Source organism: Pelodiscus sinensis, chromosome 1, assembly GCF_052426305.1.
Source record: "Pelodiscus sinensis isolate ZL-2025 chromosome 1, ASM5242630v1, whole genome shotgun sequence".
Lineage (NCBI taxonomy): Eukaryota > Metazoa > Chordata > Testudines > Trionychidae > Pelodiscus > Pelodiscus sinensis.
This window is the reverse complement of record NC_143052.1, coordinates 238364330-238383672: the sequence shown is the minus strand read 5'-3', so window position 1 is coordinate 238383672 and position 19343 is coordinate 238364330. Positions and strand designations below refer to the sequence as shown.

Sequence of the window (19343 nt, the reverse complement as noted above, 5' to 3'; positions counted from 1 at the left end):
TTGTAAAGGAATACTGTGAATTTAAAAAAAATACAAATCACGTTTCTGTTGGAAATTGATTGGCTGAATACTGGTACAATTATTACCTAACATTACTAAAACTGAAAGTGATTAGAAGAAAAAGTATTTTTCCTCTTTTCAAGTTTATTAACTTTGTGCCTTTGACAGTGCTTCAAGAGTAATTAATTTACAGCTGTCTCCTTTATGATACATTTTCCCTGTTGCCAGTGTTGGCTTTTCATATGGCAACAGGGGAGAGTAATGGAGTTTTAAAAAAATAGGAAAATATGATTTTCCAAGATACATTGCCCTGTGCATATAATAGGGGGTAGAGGTAAAGTCTGAAACTATTTCTAACACATACCACACACTCACTCTAACCTGGAGTTCAAGTTAGAACTTTCTCTTTAAGACTGATACCGAATTTTAGCTACACAATTTTAACTTTTTTTTAAATGTAAATGTACATCCCTTCCCTTGTAGGAAGCTAGGTTGTCAGTGTAACGGAGACTGCATTTCAGTTGATTCATTGCAATTTAACCCATTTATGTCACCCTGAGCAAGAATGTTATAGTAACGCAGTCCTATCTATTTATTTCCACTGGTTCTGCGGCAAGATGGGGAAATGAAGGGGCTTGAGACTCATGGTCTGAAATAACTGTTAGCCCCAGGAACCAAAGTTTCGGAGCAGTGGTGGGCAACCTGCCGCCCATCTGGGTTTTATGTGTGGCCCATAAGACATTTTATTTAATGTTGCCCATGCACAGTGTTGCCAGATTCCCCTGGTTTCTATCCACATCGGTTTTTTCCTACCAATGCTACTAACTTGACACACACATAAAGCAAGGGCACGCAAAGTGAGATGCATGCTGATGGCACATGACATTGATTGTGAGAGCCGTGCGCTCCCTCTGCACCCAATCGAAGCGCTGCTGTGGTTCATTCGGCTCACCCTACACATTCCAGGTACACAAGTGAAGATAATGAAACCACTTTATCCCGGGAGACTGTCTTGGTTATGACAGTTTTGCAGCCCACTGAGAGGAAGGAGGTTGCCCATCTCTCACTAGCTTAGGTTGCCCATCGCTGGTTTGGAGGCTGAGTAGGGCCCAATGAGGGACTAAAGCTCTAGTGAATTTCTGTTGCCTGGCACTAGTGGTGCAGAACATGTTAGAAAGAAATGGTAAGGGGATAAATTGCATTTACTGGTGCTTTTTTTTTACTTCCAAAATTTAGATGCCAATTCAGGAAAGCACTTTTAAATTTATTTTAGGTACTTCTATAGCCCCCATTACTGTAACTATCTGGGGGCCTCACAATTTTTTAATACAAGCCCTGGGGCAGAAGCAACACAAATGCGGGGGTGAGGGGACATGCAGGGTCACATTCCCCTCACCTCAATTTCTGCCAGGGCATTCTGGCCAGACCCCCCTCCCTATGTGGCAGCTTCTAGAGATGGTGAGCTGCAAACTCTGGCCGCAGGGAAAGGCGGCAGGAGCAAACAGCTGCAAGCTGCTGGGAGGGATTGCTGAGGATAAGAGGGAGGGACGTTACTCACACTGCTGTAGGGGTGAACTTCAAATTGTGACACCCCCCCCCCCAAGTAGCAAGTACCAGTCATCTGTCCCTGGGGGATAACAATACGTCTCTATCTCCATTTCACGTACTTCTCTATCTCCAGTTCACAAATAGGGAACAAGGAGAGACTATTTGACTCGGCCAAGGTCATGCAGGACAACTATAGCCAAGGAGGGAATTAAACCCAACTCATCTATATCCCAAATTTGTGCCCTACTCACTCCTCCATACTTGGACTTTTGTGAACCAAGATACTTTCCCAAATCCTGAGGATGAGGTCAGCAAGTGTCCTCCCAAGCAATATATTGTAAAACTGATACAATAGGGAGTCACTGTACTAACACAGATGCGACCCACCTCCCTCTCATTGTTCCCTTCTACCTTCTTTCTCTTTGTAATTATTCTGTTTCTTGGTGAGGTGAACTCAGCTTTCTTATTGCTCTAGCTTCACTTCCTGGCGCTGTTTCAACTCTTCAAGGCAGGACTGGGTCTGGGAATGCACAAATGAGCTGGTTGTGTCTAAAGAAGGTGATGTTGGTAGGAAAAAAACTTAGCCGTGAATTCTTCCTTCTCAGCTGGTGGAAGACTGTAGCTGCAGTAGGAAGCAATACTCTGTAGAAACCACTCTCTCTTGTAAGTGAAGAGAAAGTGAAACATTCAAGAGAGAGGGTTTCGTGTTACACATAGGCACCTCTGAACAATGGTTTGTGTTTGAATATCTGGGTGACTCAAGAGACTGGCAAGGGAATACAAAGCCCCTTGCCTCTAAATCATCTCAGGTTTGTATTCAGTCCAGATCAGTAACAACTGAAACGTGTATCTGATGTTTGCTCTGTGGCCACCTACATGTTAAATGAGTTGGTCAACTCAGTACAGTTCCTACTGGGCTGGTGTCCATCTCATGACAACAGCCATCAAAAACTCACAACCTTGTTAGCCATCTCAACAGAGCTTAAAGACTAAATAGGCAGAGAGCCTGGACTACTTTATCATGCTACAGGTAACCTATCAAGTTTGGGGAGATACCTGGACTGCTTCTTTTGGAAAACCAGAGATCGCAGTCTTTGGGATTGGCAATCCACACATTTTCTTTGTTGTATGCATTATGTGATTCAGTAGAAAGTCACCTCGAGCTATTCATCATAACTTTCCTTTTCCAAAAACTGAAAAGTCACAAATCTATATTTGTGCACTAATCACCTATCAGACTTCATTATTTAAACAAAATAATTTTAAAATTAGTCAAATAGAAAATAGCATTTTAAATCAGCAACTATAAATATATTTACACTTGCTGGTTTAAAAAGTTATTTTCCATTTGACTAATTTTAAAATACTTATAGGAAATCTCCTCATAAAAACAGATACATTTATTTTAAACTTGTAAGTAAATGTGCTTTGGGGGCAAGACTTCTATGATAAGTTTCAGCCCTGTGCACATTTATGCCAAGTTGTGTGTGTGTGTATTACAAAAATGGATTTGTGATGGCAGTGCTAATAGGCTTTCTAAACAGAAAATTTCAATGGGATTTTGCCTGAGCATGGGCACACTATCCTGGCGTAATGCCATGAATTAGAACTACAATATGTTTGTTTGTTTGTTTTTTTATTGAACCATTTTTTAAACCTATCAAAGCAATTCTAGTGACACTGGCTGTTGACCACCTAGAATATACGTTCTGTCATTTTACATCTTTTTCTTAATTTCTGTGTTAAACTTAAATATTTAAAAAAAAAACATTTTCCTGCTAAAGGTTTCTTATCTTTTAAAACATTTTGCCATCCGTTTTCTCCTCACAAAACACACCTGTACTTTTGAATTCCCATGTTTAAGCTTAGCTTTTCCTCACTGCACTCAGGCTGAGAATCCCGTTCCCTTCTGAAAAGAGACTGTAAAAGTGGCCTGGCAGAGTTCCACCTGTATCATTCTCAGTGATTTCTACACTAAGCATGCTCAGTTTATACTGATAATGAAGGACTTACTATCAGCCTTTCAAGGTCAACCTGAGATCTGCCTGTCAAGCTGTCTTCTTTTTTTTTTCTTACCTCAGGAATCACCACTTAGGCTTGTCTGAGCAGCAGTGAAACAGCCCTGCAGCCTGAATCCCAGAAGTCCGTGTCAGCTGGCACAAACTAACCATGAGGGCTTGGGGTGCTGTTTGGTTTGGTTTTCTGTGCAGTCAGCCCCTGAGAGCCTGCATCTGCTGCACACAGGCTGTATCTTGGTCCCCAAGAAAGTGGGGTGGCACCACGTCTAAGTCATGTCAGCCAAGGGGCTGATGATGGTGAATGCCAAGCCTGGGGAAGGCACTATGCATTTAGATTTGTTGTTTTAAGTACACGCTGGGGTGTGACTAAATCATGCTGTGTTTCAGAGAAGCTGTTTCTGTGTTGCTGCATGCTGCTCCTGTCCACTGGCTCCTTTCAGGTGCCCTGCCCATTGGGTCTTCAAGGTGTCAGGGGTGGCAATTAGAGGGCAGAGCCTTAACTAAGCATATTAGCACCCAAGGCGAGCAGCCACATTTGAACCCCCAAAAGGTGACGTGGGGAGGCAGGTGATGTCACTTGGCCCCCACCTAGTTTTCTGCCTCCTATTTAGCACTGAGGTTTTCAAACTCTGAGATATGCTTCCCCAGGGGGTGCGGGGAGGGAGATGTGCCCCATGGTTTGAAAACTGTTTCCTCCTGCCAGGAGCTGGCAGGTCATAAGCTGATGGGAGCTGCCTGGTCCACTTGGACCTCTGGCTCTCCCTGCTGTGGGAGGCAGGGTGCCTCCCTGTCCCCTGAGCCAGGCCCCCTCTGCACAGTTGGGTGCTCCCCAGGCTAAGTGGGGAGAACAGCCTGTAAAAGCAGCCGGAAATGAGGAATAGCCAGCACCTCTGCCAGTGGGCTCTGCCTGGAGTACCCGCCAGCTAGATTCAGTGAACACAAGACTGGGATTCGGGAGATCTTTGTTGTGCTCCTCACTGCCACCGACTCGCTATGCCATGTTGGATAAGGCACTTAAACTCTCCATGCCTCAGGCACCTCATTTGTAAAATGTGTCGCTAAGGCTTGGCTACCTTTGCAGAGCTCCTTGCAACCTACAGAAGAAAATTCCTATGGAGAAAACATGCCAAGTCTGTTAGCAGCCTACTTTAAAATCTAGTACATTGAATTCTGTCACCACATGCTTTTAAGCAACATATTTTGCAAAGGCAAGAGAGGCTATTCCATCTTTCTGGATCCTCCCCTTAACCACTGCAGCCTTCCAATACACACATCCCTCAGTGGTGGGGAGAAGCAGCAGAAGTAGTGTTGGCTGGAAACAAGACATGGCCTTTGGACACCATCACTAGCGTGAGTCCCATCATATTGGCTGTGTTTATTTTACACTCCATACTTAGCTCCCCTTTATTACCCTACAGCACTGACAAACTCCAGTCAGTGATGGATGAGATCAAACTTGGGACCTCTGAAGTTTAATGCATGCACTGGTGGTGCATGAGCTCAAATACACCTATCTCTTAGCTAAACCTATAGCAAGCTCCTCAGTCTCTAGCTCAGGAGTAGAGAACCCAGATACAGGTAGTACAAATAACAAATGACAGATAGAGTTTTCAAGAGCACCTAGAGAAGTTATGTGCCCAATTCCCCTTAATTTTTAATAGCAATTGAACACCTGATTCCCTTTCATCCCACCCCATGCCTGAATACTTCACACAACTATGTTTTCTACCATGTCAGTAATAATTTCAAAAGTGACATTCTTTGACATCACAGTCACTTCAACTTTTAAGGGTACTGTCATGTTATTTTATAAAGCTGTCTGTTTCCTCAATTTTTATTTTAATTTTAAACCAAGCCATTCCCATGAAGGTCATAACACATTTAGGCAATCCCTTTATGGAAAACATTGTAGGAAGAAATGCAATATATGTACAGAGCAATTTTAAGATGCATTTTTCATTTATAATTAAGGTGTCTTGTTATGGATTAATGTTCTATACCAGTGGCCCAGAGATCAGAATCCACATCAGCAACAAACTAATGTACTTAATCCTATTATTTAAACAGGACAGGACATTTATAGAGTTCAAAAAGAACTTGGAGCTAGAAGGATCAGTAGCAAGGCTGCTACTTCAAAGTGCCTGACTTGAGTTAATATTTTTAATCATAACATGTCTGAGAGTCAATCTCTACGCCCTCATGCTATATGTAGAATAAATACACCATGTCACCGGGCAGAAATAAATTGCTACCACACAAAAGAATCTTTATGGAAAACAGGGAACCCCAAACTATCTTCAATTCAGGGAGATACAGCAATATTTCTTGAATTATGTCTTCAGAAATAGTAGCATTCAGAGAAAACTGGGATGCGATTCTGCAGTCCTGATAGTGTCAAAACTCCCTTTGAATTCAGTGAAAGTTTTGCTTCAGTAATGACTGTAGTCCCATGACCCATGATTTTCTTTCATTACTTTTTTTTTTCTTCTTTCCATTTTAGCTTTACTGTTATGTTTCTGGTGACGTCTTTCTAGTTTCCTTGTTTTCACTCAGTATTTCCTTCACTTATTTTATAGTTCTGCACTCTCTGAATTATTTTATAGTTTTTATTTCTAACTTTTCCTTCTGTACAGTTCTGTTCCTGCCAAGAATCTGAACCAGGGCTGACAGGAACATTATTCATTTTCATCTCCAAACCTGAGTAAGAGCTGGAATGTATAAGTACTGTGAAATTCTGCTCTTAACCCACCCATCGAAATCTCATGTCGCATAACTGTTCGAATCTCTTGTGGTCTAACTGTTAATTACTTCCTCAGCATGCACACCTTTCATTTATACCAATGGTGTACATGAATCATTTATACCAATGGTGTACATGAATCAAGTACATAATATACAATAGTGATCTGGAGTGCAGATACAAGATCTACAGAACAGACTAGAGATACACTTGTATCTGCTAAATGTAGTCTACCCAACATACAGAAATCTGGGGGACAATTTAAAAACAAAATTTGACAATGAGTGCATTCCTAAGCCAAAAATTTACTTTTCAGTATTTGTATGAGTTCTAGGGATAAGTTAACACTAATAAGTGAAATAGGGGGTTGATCCAAATCCTGCCTTGAAAAGGCAGCAGCTACAGAGAATCCGAGACTGAAAATAAGGAAGAAACGCTGACAAGTACTATATGCGTTTCAGAAGTTATTTAACATGAACTACTGTTTAATAAACCAAGGGGCAATATTACAATAGCAGTAATTGCTGCAAAATTCGTCTCCAGTGACTTGGCTTCCCTGGGATCAGGGCTGGAGGAACCCAGTGAAAACCTGCTAATGCAACTCAATGCTCTCTAATGGCAGCAAAGCTAGTATCCAGAGGATGTTCCACAGAGGGGCAGGGAAGAGAGGATGTGACATTTCTTCCCTCCTCTCTGCCATGTCCCAACCCTGTTCCATAGGATCAGACTCGCCTCCATCAGCATATGAAAAGAGAAGCACAGGACCTATACTCAGGAGCAGTGGGTTATATGGACACAGGAATATTCTGGGCCCAGAGGCCCAGCTTCACTAATGTTTGCGGCCGGTTCTATCTCCTACTTCCATCTGCTACCTCCCCAACTTGTCCCTGTCTGCCCGGGACAGCAGCCTGCATCTTGCAGCTCTGCACTGTATTCCCTTGCTGGCCACTGCTGAGGTCTCCTACAAGGGAGTGGTGCCAGGAACAGGTTTAAGCAACTGCTGCACCGGTGGAGGGAAGAGAAGAGGATGCACGTGGCAGTGCTCCTCCCCCAAGCTAGTGACTCCAAGGGTATGTCTACACTGCAGCGTTTTTCCAGAAAAACAGACGAAAAATTTTCTAAAATAGTGGACGCGTTCACTATGTTTTGGTATCCCGACATAGCAATGCGGGCTATACATAACCAAGTTGACATTTCAGAACAAGCCATGGTGACTTGTTCTCTTCTCTCTATTGAAATAAGCATGCTTGAACGCTACCAAGCCATGAGAGCCTGTCTCTCATTTATCACTGAAGCAAACAAGTAACTGGTAAAGACCACATGTGAAAACTATTCAAACATGTTAAGAAAACAGATATTATTGACTAGAAATATGATTTATTTCTCCCAGTTTGTCCAGAGTTCCCACAAATACAATGCTTTTCAGTTTGGTTTAGGAATAAATTGCAGTAACACTTTCCTCCTAGGAGAAGAAAAGGCCTTAGGTCTTTCAGAAGCAAACAAAACAGCTCCCCAGCTGTCTATTGAAATCCATGGAGCTGTGACAATTTACTCCAGCTGAAGGTTTACCCCAGGGGCTCTTTATCAACTAGTGGGAGGAGGGGACAATTCAGATTGCAGTAACTAGGAGTTGTAACTAGGGACTTGAAGGGGAGGAGCAAGGATGAGAAATACAGTAAAAAAAAAACTGTTAATACATTGCATTGCATATGCAGGAGCCAGCAGAAGAGGAGCCAGCAAGCAGAACTGAAAATGGGAATCTGAATGGGAATTTGTCCAGAAAGTTTTGGGGGGGAGAGTGACGTTCAGTTTGGGATTTTTTGTGGAGGACTTGGATTTTGGGGACACAAGCAGTGGTAAGGATGTACATTATCCTGGTGGGGTACATGGAAGATGCTTCATTTTTATGAAGGGCTGCCTGATAGAACTGATGGAAGAGGATCTGAGGTTTGAAGATGCAGCTAGAAACTATGACTGAGTTTCCAAGGGGACTTAAGCAGATAATTGATGGAAGGCAAGAGAAGGTTGAAGGGAAAACTCAAGACTGGCAGATGCAAGCTGGACCAGTGAAATATGAGGCTAGACAGCTGGTTGAGAAAAGTGACTAGTGGAAGTATGTGACTGTGAGAACACAGCAGAAGAAAAGACTGGCCTATGAAGGTGAAAAAGAGTTGAGGAACAGCTTTGTTGAGCTGTAAAATAAAGGGGAGAGATGGGCAGTAAGTAACGGAAAGACAAGGAAAGAGAAAAGTAGCTAATCCTATAAGAAAAGGGGACATGCCAATGAAAATAGCCAAAGTTTGGAGGCCCAGCAGGATAGTGGATGACTTGCAGAATATTGCAAATGTGAACAACAGACAAGAAGAAATCAGAAAGATTAGAAGGTGGGAGGATGGAGAAGTGCACCAACCACAACAAGAGGCAGGTCTATGTGACGGGGACTCCTTAATAAGGCAGGCTTGTCATCAGGCTTGATCCAAAGAACTGAAGGGGAACATAAGAAAAAAGTCCATTTCATTGATGAAGTCAGACCTAACCCACACTGCAAAATGTAGCTGAATATAGTTTACTCTGCCCCAAAGACGATGATCCAGGACATAACTGATATTTTAAGAAGTTAAAAATCTCTTTCTAGAGAGCCCGCAAACAGGAATGGTTTAATTAAGGCACAGAAATGTGTAAAGCTGGGTTAATACTTAAGTAGTTTAAGATAAACTTAGCCTTTTTTTGCATGCACACTATTCACAACAAATCATAACCTAAGTTATTAATTAGTGAGGCTGCGAGTCTGTCACAGAGGTCACAGATTTCATATCTTTCTACAACCTCTGTAATATATGCAACTGCAGTGGTTAGCATGACTGACCCCTAGGCTGTCCAAGCAGCTGGCCCCAAGGAACTGTACCCAGGGAACTCAGAGCAGCAGGTGGCCAGAGGTAGTCAGCCCCCACTGCCAGATCTGGAGCTAGCCATTAGCCCCCCCCAGACCTCTCCTCTCCCTCCGCTTCCTAAGAGAAGTGGTACCCTAGGAGCGGTTAGGAATTACTCAGGGATATTTTATATTAAAAGTCATGAATATGTCAGTCCCCTGAATTTTTGTTTATTGCCCATGGCCTGTTCCTGACTTTTACTAAAAATACCCATAATTAAGTCTTAGCCTTATTAGGCATAATTGTTTAAAAATATGCAGATTAATATTTACAAAACTGTGCTCAGACATACAATTTAAACTGTGCTGACTAGGGAGTGTTCTCTGCAGGGAACTATGATACACAGTGTAGATCTGAGAATGAAAAGGATACCAGTGGAGTGGGAAAGAATCCAGGCTATTGCTAGATTCTCACTGGAATGCATCAAGGAAGTCAGTGCCAAGATGCTTAAAGAAATAGAGGCTCAGGTGATCTTTGGTGGGATTCTATACACTTCTAAGGAGAAGAGTGAAGGTGAGATAAGACAAGCAGGATTAACAGATGACTCAGGCAGTGGTGCTTTGAAGAGGGCTTTAGGATGTTTGACCCAGGGCCAGATTAAGGGGGGGGCTAGCTGGGCAGCTGCCTGGGGCGCCAACCTCTGGGGGGCACCTGATGGCAGCTGTAAGGGGCAACACGCGCATGGCCACACGGTGCCCATTAGAGCTGCAATCAGGTGCAGCGTGCCCGATGGCAGCTGTAAGGTGCGCAGCGCACCAGGGGGTAGGGCCGCGCATGCGCCGTGTGCCTGGGGGCGGAGCCACACATGTGTCGCATGCCCACTGCCTGGGGCGCAGGAATGGCTCAAGCCGGCCCTGGTTTGACCTATGGGAGGCTTTCACAAAAAGAGGACTGCTCTCATGGGGTGGACTCCACCTTAATCAGGAGGGAAACAGACTTCTGGGATGGAGGTTGACACAACTGGTTAAAAGAGCTTTAAACTAGGCATCTGAGGGAGACATTTGGGAAATGCTCATGTAATCTCCACTCATTCTAGTATTGAGTGGAAGAAAAAACAAGTAGGATAGGATACAACAAAGACGAAAGGAACAACAGAGGGTAGGAGAATAGATCACAAGAGGGAAAATAGTGCTGGTACTAGTAGCACTAATAGTGAGGTAAGCAATACTGGCAGTAGAATGACTGTACCTAATTGTGTGAGGAATCTTGGCTAAGCCAAGCAGAAACTATTAACATGCCTCTGCATCAGCACAAGGAGCCTAGTAACAAAATGGATGAATGAAACCTACTGTTGGAGAAAGTGAACCCAGATATCATAGAGAGAACAAAAACATTGTGGAATGGCAGCCATAACTGGAATACAGGTATTGAAAGGGTACGTGCTGTCAGAAAAGACAGAAATAAAAGTTGGTAAAGTAACATTGTAGATTAATGGTAAGGTAGCCTATAAATAAATTAGAAGTGAGGAAATGGATAAAACAGAATCTGTTTGGGTTAAAATCACTTTGGGGAAGAAAGATAACAGAGGTTCCACTGCATAGTACCTGAGGTTTGCTATGGGACCCCAGAATCCTGTTTGGATATAGATAGACTTCTAATATGTTTAATGAAAAAAACTTCTGTGATTATGGAAGACATTATTTTCCCTCGTCGAAACTGGTAAACAAGTGCTATGATAATGGTGGGACCCAGATATTCTTGGATGCAAGTGTTGACAGATTTCTTTGTCAAATAAACAATCACGATGCCATTTTCAATTTAGCATTGGTAAATAGTGATAATCTCGCAGAAGAATTGCTTGTAGAGGATAGTCCTGGTTTGACTGACCATGAGTTAATTCAGTTTAAACTAAAGGGGAGGATAAACAAAACTAGGTCATCAGGGGAAAAGTGAGAACTGCCAAAAGCCAAGCAGAGTCTGGATCGTGCAGATAAAATTAAACCCAATAGGAAAAGGTTCTATAGCCATATAAATAAGAACACAAGGAGAGAAGAAGTGGGACTGTTAAACATGGAGGATGGGGTGAAGCTTAAAAATGATCTAGACACAGCCCAGCACCTAAACAAAACTGGTTTTTAACCAGTGTAATAAGGACCTATGTAATAAGGATAATGTCAAGGTGACTAATGGGAAAGAAGATATGGAAACAGAAATTACAACATCCTAGGTGGGATTTAAATAATTTAACAGGACCAAATCATGGGGATAATCTCCATCCAAGAATATCCAAGGAACTGACACATGAAATTGTAAGCCCAACAGAAAGATGTTCCTCGGGGATCAGTCTTGGGGCCAATCTTATTTAAGATGTTCATCCATGACCTTGACACAAAAAATGGGAATGTGCTATTTAAATTTGCAGGTGACACAAAGCTGAGAGGTATTGCCAATATGGAGGAGATTGGCATACAAGAAGATTTGGATGACCTTGAAAACTGGAGCAATACCATGTGCCATTCTGGTCTCCTATGATAAGAAAGATAAATTAAAACTGGAATAGATGCAGATAAGGGCTACTAGGGTGATCAGTGGAATGAAGAACCTACTTTACAAAAGGAATCTTAAAGAGCTTGACTTGTTTAAGCTTTACCAAGCAAAGGCTAAAGAGAGATATGATTGCTTTCTATAAATACATTAAAGAGATAAATAGCGGGGCAGGAAGGAAATTATTTAAGTTAAGGACCAATACTGGCACAAGAACAAATAGATATAAACTAGCCATCGATAAGTTTAGGCTTGAAATGAGGTGATGGTTTAGGGAAGCCTAACCAGCTTCACAACAACCTTGATAAGTGTATGGAGAGGAGGATATGATGAAGTTGCTTATGGCCCATCTGAGACTACTATTAGTAAATATTTTCAGTGGCTGGTGATGAGACATTAGATGGGGAGGACTCTGAGTTACTACAGAGAATTCTTTCCAATGTGTTTGGCTGGTGGTCTCACCTACATGCTCAAGGTCTAACTGATGGTCATATGTGGGGTCAGAAAGGAATGTTCCCCCATGCCAGATTGGCAGAGACCCTGGTTTGGCTTGGTTTTGGTTTTTGTCTTCCTCTGCAATGTGAGACATGGCTCATTTGCTGCTAGAGTAAATGGTGTATTCTCTGTAACTTGAAGTCTTTAACAGGAAGATTTGAGGACTTCAGTAACTCAACCAGAGATTAGGGGTCTATTACAGAATTAGGTGAGGGAGGTTTTGTAGCCCGGGATGTGCAAGAGGTCAAAGTAGATGATCATGATGGCCCCTTTAGGCTTTAAAGTCTATGAGTCTATATTCTAAATCTGTTTGGAGAATATTAAACATCTGAAATATCCCACATGAGGATGAAATTACTTAACTGTTATTTTAATCTTATTGGACTAAAATGTAATGTTTGCATGACTCCATACCACTCACTGAGCCAAAAACAGCATTTTTAATGGGACCTCTCAACTCTGTTGGAAACTTATATTACACCGGTTCCAGCATCAGAATGGGATTTGCTGAATTTTGATTAAAATTTGATGGCACAAAACTTTCCAGAGTACAGCAGCAGTCCATGGAATCAGACAGAAGCTCAGCAGTTTTCCAGCTTTGCAGCATTGCTTTTTGATTTTCATGGACACTTAATTAAAGATATTTCATGGCTGGAGCCAGAGGAAATGAAAATGGCATGTAATGATCCACCTCTACCACCTTTTTCCAGTCTTTTTTTTCTGTTTGTTTTTTCAACCAAAGGGGAGAAAATTCCCAATGTGCTTGTCAACTTCCAGAACTGGGTAGTTGTGACAATACACTGACCATTAAAAAACCTAAACAAATACAATTTTATATAATGCCACATATGAGTTGAATAAAATGTTTACAAATAATGGGATGGAAATTAATACTGCTTATGCTTCCAGGCCTACTTTCTGCTTTTCTTACACAAGTGGTCCAGCCCATGAGAGAGAACCACTTATCCAACCTCTCAACACAACCAGGAATGAACCAGTCAGAATACTGCCTGTAGTACTCCCTTGGAGCCTCAGGAGACAGGTTAGTGCACTCTATAGCACCACATGCTTCATTAGGAGTGTGGCCAAAGAGTCTAAGGCTGTGTCCACGCTACAAAGAAAAGTCGGGAAAAGATACCCAAATTGCGGTTTGCAATTTGCATATCTTTTTCTGCTTTTCTTCTGAAAGAGGCTTTTCCAACATTTGGTCCATCTACATGGGGCCAAATGTGGGAAAAAAACCTCTTTTAGAACATACATTATGCCTTGTAAAATGAGGTTTACAGGGATGACAAAAACACACATCTGCTTTTCCAAAAAAAATTTCGGAAAAGCAGACGCATAACTTGGACACAGCAAAGTTTTTCTGGATACCTCTGGTATCCTGGAAAAGTTCTGTAGTCTAGACGTACCCTTAGGAAATGGCCACAACTCTGGCCCTGGATAGCACTTGACTCCCATGAAAGAGAGCACATACTGTATCTCTCACGAAGGGATGGTGTTCAGCATGCTCACCCAGTGCTCCTGAGGAATTCTTCCTACAGCTGTCTACGCAGCACTTAGTGACAGGGTTGTGTCAACATAGCCCTGTCGCGAAAAGTCAGCACTCCTGCCAACAAAGCAGCATTCGAACACACACATTCCACGGCAACATTTTTTCATTCACAGGGGAAGAAGGGCGAGGGGGTGTTAAGCACCAGTGAACGATCAAAGTTTTGTCAAGAAAATAAATGCAAGTGTCAAACCGACTACCTTGAACCTCCTCCAGTCACCTGCTACGTTTCTGTACCGTAATTAATCCTCATTGTACCGCAGTTACTTCTAACACTTTTCAAGGATTTTCAGCATGTTTAGAAAAATGCATTTGTAGTAAAATGTCTACTTTCGTATACATAATTACTGTGATGGATTCTACCCATAGGGTGACTGCATCCTCATATGGCTATTTAAGTACCAAAAGCAGCAACAGCATCAGAGGTGTCTGTCGTATTAACTTGATATGTAAACATAAGTTTCATTTAAAGGCCTATGTGAGAACTTGCCTATTCCTCATAATATACTGCTACAGTTGTGATCAGCAGAAGTATTTGGCCTGATTTAAAGGCAAGAGAGCTTCTGGCAGAGTTTTTCTCTATGAAGGCTTCTTGATACTAGAAATCAGCCTCCGCAGAAATACAAACTAGCTGGTGTCTTTTAACCTTCAGGACTTGCTGCAAGGCTCATCTCTGATGTAAGATTTATGGGGAAAAGGTGAGAGGCTTGGAGGACAAAATGGTTGGTGAGGAAAGAGGATATTTAAGTTATTTATTGGTAATTATTTTATTACTAGTCACAGAGGGGTAGCCGTGTTAGTCTGTAAATTTAAAAAACAAGGAGTAGTCCTGTAGCACCTCAGATGAGCAGAGTGAGTTTTACCCACAAAGGCTCATGATACTATACATATAGGCTGTGGCTACAGTGGCATGATTTTGCGCAAATACTTTTAACTGAAAAGCTTTTCCGTTAAAAGTATTTGTGCAAGAGAGCGTCTATACTGGCATGTGCCTTTGTGCAAAAGATTTGCTGTTGTGCAAAAGCATCCATGCCAGTGTAGACACTGTCTTGCACAAGAAAGCTCCGATGGCCATTTTAGCCATCGGGCTTTCTTGTGCAAGAAACTGATATTATCTGTCTACACTGGCCTCTTGCGCAAGAATACTTGCGCAAGAGGACTTATTCCTGAGCGGGAGCGTCAGAGTATTTGCGCAAGAAGCACTGATTTCATACAGTAGAACATCAGTGTTCTTGCGCAAATACTTGTGGACAGTGTAGTCAGGTGGCAAGATTTTGCACAAAAGTGCTCTTTCGAAAAAAGGTGTTCTTGAATGCAAACAGGGCTTTTTCGAAAGAGAGCATCCAGGCTGCCTGGGTGCTCTCTTTCGAAAAAGTGGCTTGCTTTTTCGAAAGAAGTTGTTGCTCTCTTTCAAAAGAGGCTTTTTTGTAAGATTCTTTTGAAAAAGCCTCTTTCGAAAGAGGCTTGTAGTCTAGACGTAGCCTTAGAGCAGCGGTTCCCAACCTTTTCCAGATGGGGATCCATTTTGACAATTCAGGAAGACTTGGTGACCCAGGGCAATTCAAAAACGGAGGGAGGAGGGTGGGCAGAGCCGCTTGGGGAGACACCTGGTGACCCTTTTGAAATGTAATGGCGACACATATTTGGTTCCTGACCCATAGGTTGGGAAACCCTGCCTTAGAGACTAACAAAAAAGATGGTATCATGAGCTTTCATAGGCACATCCCACTTCTTCAGATGAATGGAGTTAAGGAGTCCAGGGTAAAAATAAATAGCAGAGAAAAAGCGGGGATGGGAGGGAAAGAGAAGGGGAAAAATGGGGGAAAGTATTGTCAATGAGAGTGTTCATGCTAAATGAGGCTAATAGCGTGGGCTGTAAGAATCTGGTGCTTAGCTTTTTATGTAATTAGGATGTGGAATGTAGCCACCCACCCAGTTCAGGTCTTTGTTCAGACCTGGATTCAGGGTGTCAAACTTGTAAATGAAGCCAAGTTCTGCAGCTTCACACTCCAGCTGGTTTTTTAAATTGTTTTGTAATAATATAGTTACTTTTAGATCCATTAGTGAGTGCCCAGGCAAGTTAAAATGTTCTCTAACAGGTTTCTGTGTGTTACCATTTCAAATATCTGATTTGTGTCCATTAATCTTTTGTCCAGTTTGACCGATATACTTGGCAGTGTGGCATTGCTGGCACTTGACAGCATAGATCACATTGGTGGATGTGCAGTTATATGAGCCTCTGATGTGGTGGTTTGTGTGGTTATGTCCTGTGAGGATGATGCTTGTATAGATGTGTGGACAGAGTCGGCACTGGTATTGATTGCAGGGGTGGGTTCCTGGATGAGTGTGATGGAGGTGTGCCGTGTGGTTACTGGAAAGAATTTGTTTCAGGTTAGAGGGCTGTCTGTAGGTAAGGAATGGCCCCCCAAGGCCTGTGAGAGTGAGGCATCATTTTCCAGGCCTTGGGGGAAAGGCCAATCCTCACCTACAGACAGAGGTTCATATAACTGAAAATGGGATGAACACAATAGTAGTCATGGAAATGTGTTGGGAATTGTAACTCTAGGGGTAAGGATTACTCAAAGGGGATTTGTAGTGGGTTATCTTAAACTGTTGTTCTTAGGATAATAGGAAGTAATACTTAGCTCTTCTTGAGCACTTTGCATCCATAGATCTCAAGGCATTTTGCAAAGGAAGCCGGTATCGTTATCCCCATTTTACAGATTGGGATACTAAGGTACAGAGAGGTAAAGTGACTCATTCAAGGTCATCCAACTGGTCAGTAGCAGAGGTGGAAATCTTAAGAATCCCAGTCCAGAGCTCTATGCACTCAGCCACATTGCTTGTATTTTTAAGGTATGTTAAAGATGCCAAGAACATAGGGTTGGGCACCCCTTTTATCATGTCTGTGAATCAAATGACATTTAAGCAGAAGGATTTATTTCTAAGAAAAGAGAGGTGTAAGGCTTAGCCCTGTCATGTTATACAATGGGGGATTGGCCTGCATAAGGTCTGCAGGCTAAGGCTTGCATCAGATTTTTTTTTTAGAAAAAGAATAAAGAGTGGGGAGGGAGATGTTACAGACGTGTTTCATCCCGGGCCTGGAGCAGAGTACTATGCAAGTTAACAAGGGGGATGCACCTGCAGCAACAGGATTGTGAACTCCCTGCCACACATGAGAGAAGCCTTGTTAAGAACATGCACACAAAACAAAGCACTTCCGTTTTTTTCCTCACAAACCTACGTGCCACCCACAGGGAAGAACTGCGGCACGACCAACAGTAGCTTCCAGACTAAGGTTTATGGGGTTTATGTTCAACCTGATCTTTAAGTTGAACAAACTTAACTTTCTTGGACCGTGGCCCTTATAAAGGAAATAATAACAGCTCGAACTGTCCCCAAGGGTGGAGGGCAAACATTGCTTTGGATCCAAATTCTTCTCTCCTTGAGAGTTTTCTGAGGATCCACACATTAACTTAATGTGTTTCTGTTGGAAGGGTTGAAATATGAAACTAGACTCGACAGTGGAGAAATTATTTCCTGGTTATGTTGGGGTTAATGGTTCCCTCTTTATTTAACATGTGCCCATTGGAAGGGTTCTCTGTGTGGTCCTAGGTGTGCACTGAGCCAAGCTACACAATGGGAATTTGGAACATCAGTTGCTTCACATACCCCCCACACCAACTAAGGCAGTAAAAAAAAGCAGGAAGGGCTATGGATACATGGACAGATGCACCCATACACACATACTCCTCAGAAAACCAGCCAGAGACCTCAAGTACCTAGAGAGACAATGTAAATCAGGAGATTGTTTAGAGAACAGTGAAAACCCCTGACAGAAGAGCCAGTGCAAACAGATTATTATACTAATTCTGACCCAGGTCTTCACTCCCCCAACCAGGTGAGGAGAAAAAAAATGGGCAAAGTATTTGTGTTTGACTTGCTCTCAGCCTCGCCTTCTGCAAGTGGAGATCACTGGGCTTTAACAAAGCTCTATAACTAACAAACATCACGGGGTTAAATAAGCAAAAGTGTGTGTGTGGGGGGGGGAGCCATTTTAGGAATAGGGCCAACAAAGACAGTGTGGTTAGGAAGGGGGAGAAAAAAATCAACATCCTCAGAAGAAAATGTGTTGAATGCCAGCTGCACAGAACCTAAAAGAACGGGTGTTTCTGAGGCTTTTGTCTCCTTATATGGTAAAATGATACAGAGGGGTTTCACTAGGCTGTGAAGGCAGCAGCCTGTTTCCACACAACGCTGACTGCAGAGCAGAAATCAGAAGAGCTGCCCTTCTTCACAGGCTGTAGAAATCCCTGGCTAGCTCTACACTACAAATAGGGCCTTGTGTTCTCCTTACATATGTGTTAATGGATGTGACTCCCTGTCTGTGGTCCAGGGAGAAACACTGACTGCCCGCTCCTGCTCTGTAAGTAGATATCTCTTTCCCCACCCCACCCCCACAGTACCATTGACTATACCTGAGGACCTATTGATTTAAAAAATCAAGGGTGCACAGTGAGAGATGTGTAATCCTAAAAAATGTTTTGTATTGGATAAGGACAGCAGGAAAGAGAAATATCTAATCCCTCCTAAAAAACCAGCAAGGGCTGTGAAAAGGATTGAAAGGGGTTTTTTCATAAAAGATCTCTCTGTATGTCCATCTGTAAGTGGTATCTTAAGCAAGGTGATGAAGCACTGAGCCATTTATTTCATTGTTACTGTTTTTATTACTCTGTACCTATTGCATGTTTGTCTGATCTACTGGAGAGGTTGTAAAAAGTAGGAGTTTAGGTTTTGTCTAAAAAAAAAAAGAAAAAAACCCCTCTGTGAATACTGCCTAGCCCAAGAAAAGAACAGATTATTTTTGCACTGTAGCATATACAACAAAGGTAACCTTGCCTATTTGCTATCACACAACAGGGAGGGAAATGTACATAAGAAGAGAGTGTGCTTTTTTTGTATTTGGAAAGATTTAATTGGAATGAAAAGCAATAAATAGCTTTGGATGTTGTCCTTTTGCCATATATATGTATAAAATGTGTGCATGTGTGTGTAAAACCACAATCACATAGGTGGAGTATCATGGATTTTTCTTTATGCATAATAGAGGAAAGAATTTCAATATCTACTAACTTTCATTTTTCTGCTTTGATTACTATTCTAAATCCTTTCCCCCATCATGAGGTAATATTTAGATTTTGATATATTCTTCATGTGACAGCATCCTAGTTCCCTGTATATAAACAAGGTTTATAGAGAAAGCCAGTCACAATTACAAAGAAGGAAACCAATATTAAAAATACATACAAGAAATGTCATCTGCTATTTAAAGGTATGTTGATTAAGAGGATAGATTATAAATAATAAGTGTCATAACTAGCAATTAAATAATGACAATGTGACAAATTTTTCCCTTGGATATGCATATGCATATGCAGTACCCTTCAACTTCAGTCAGAGTTGGCTCAAGCATATCAAAAAAAGAATGAGGATCAGTTAATATCTTATTGCATCCAGTTGGTAGGGAATATTATAATTCAGATTGCCATTAATTTTTTATTATGATCCTTTATTTG

At 42.0% G+C, this 19343-nt stretch overlaps 1 protein-coding gene across 5 annotated transcripts in view; it reads left to right on the top strand.

The window, feature by feature from the left end:
• The window catches only part of FHL2 (four and a half LIM domains 2), a 71845-nt gene that overhangs the window by 13541 nt on the left and 38961 nt on the right, over positions 1-19343 (top strand). The window contains exon 1 of one of the 5 annotated variants that reach the window (XM_089775398.1): positions 13115-13257. The exons of 2 other annotated variants lie outside the window; for them this stretch is intronic. The gene's annotated coding sequence lies outside the window, so the exon portion shown is untranslated. Of the gene's footprint in view, positions 1-13114; positions 13258-17945; positions 18194-19343 lie in introns of those variants that run through there. 2 more of the 5 variants (XM_089775396.1, XM_006114571.5) reach the window with 2 other exon arrangements.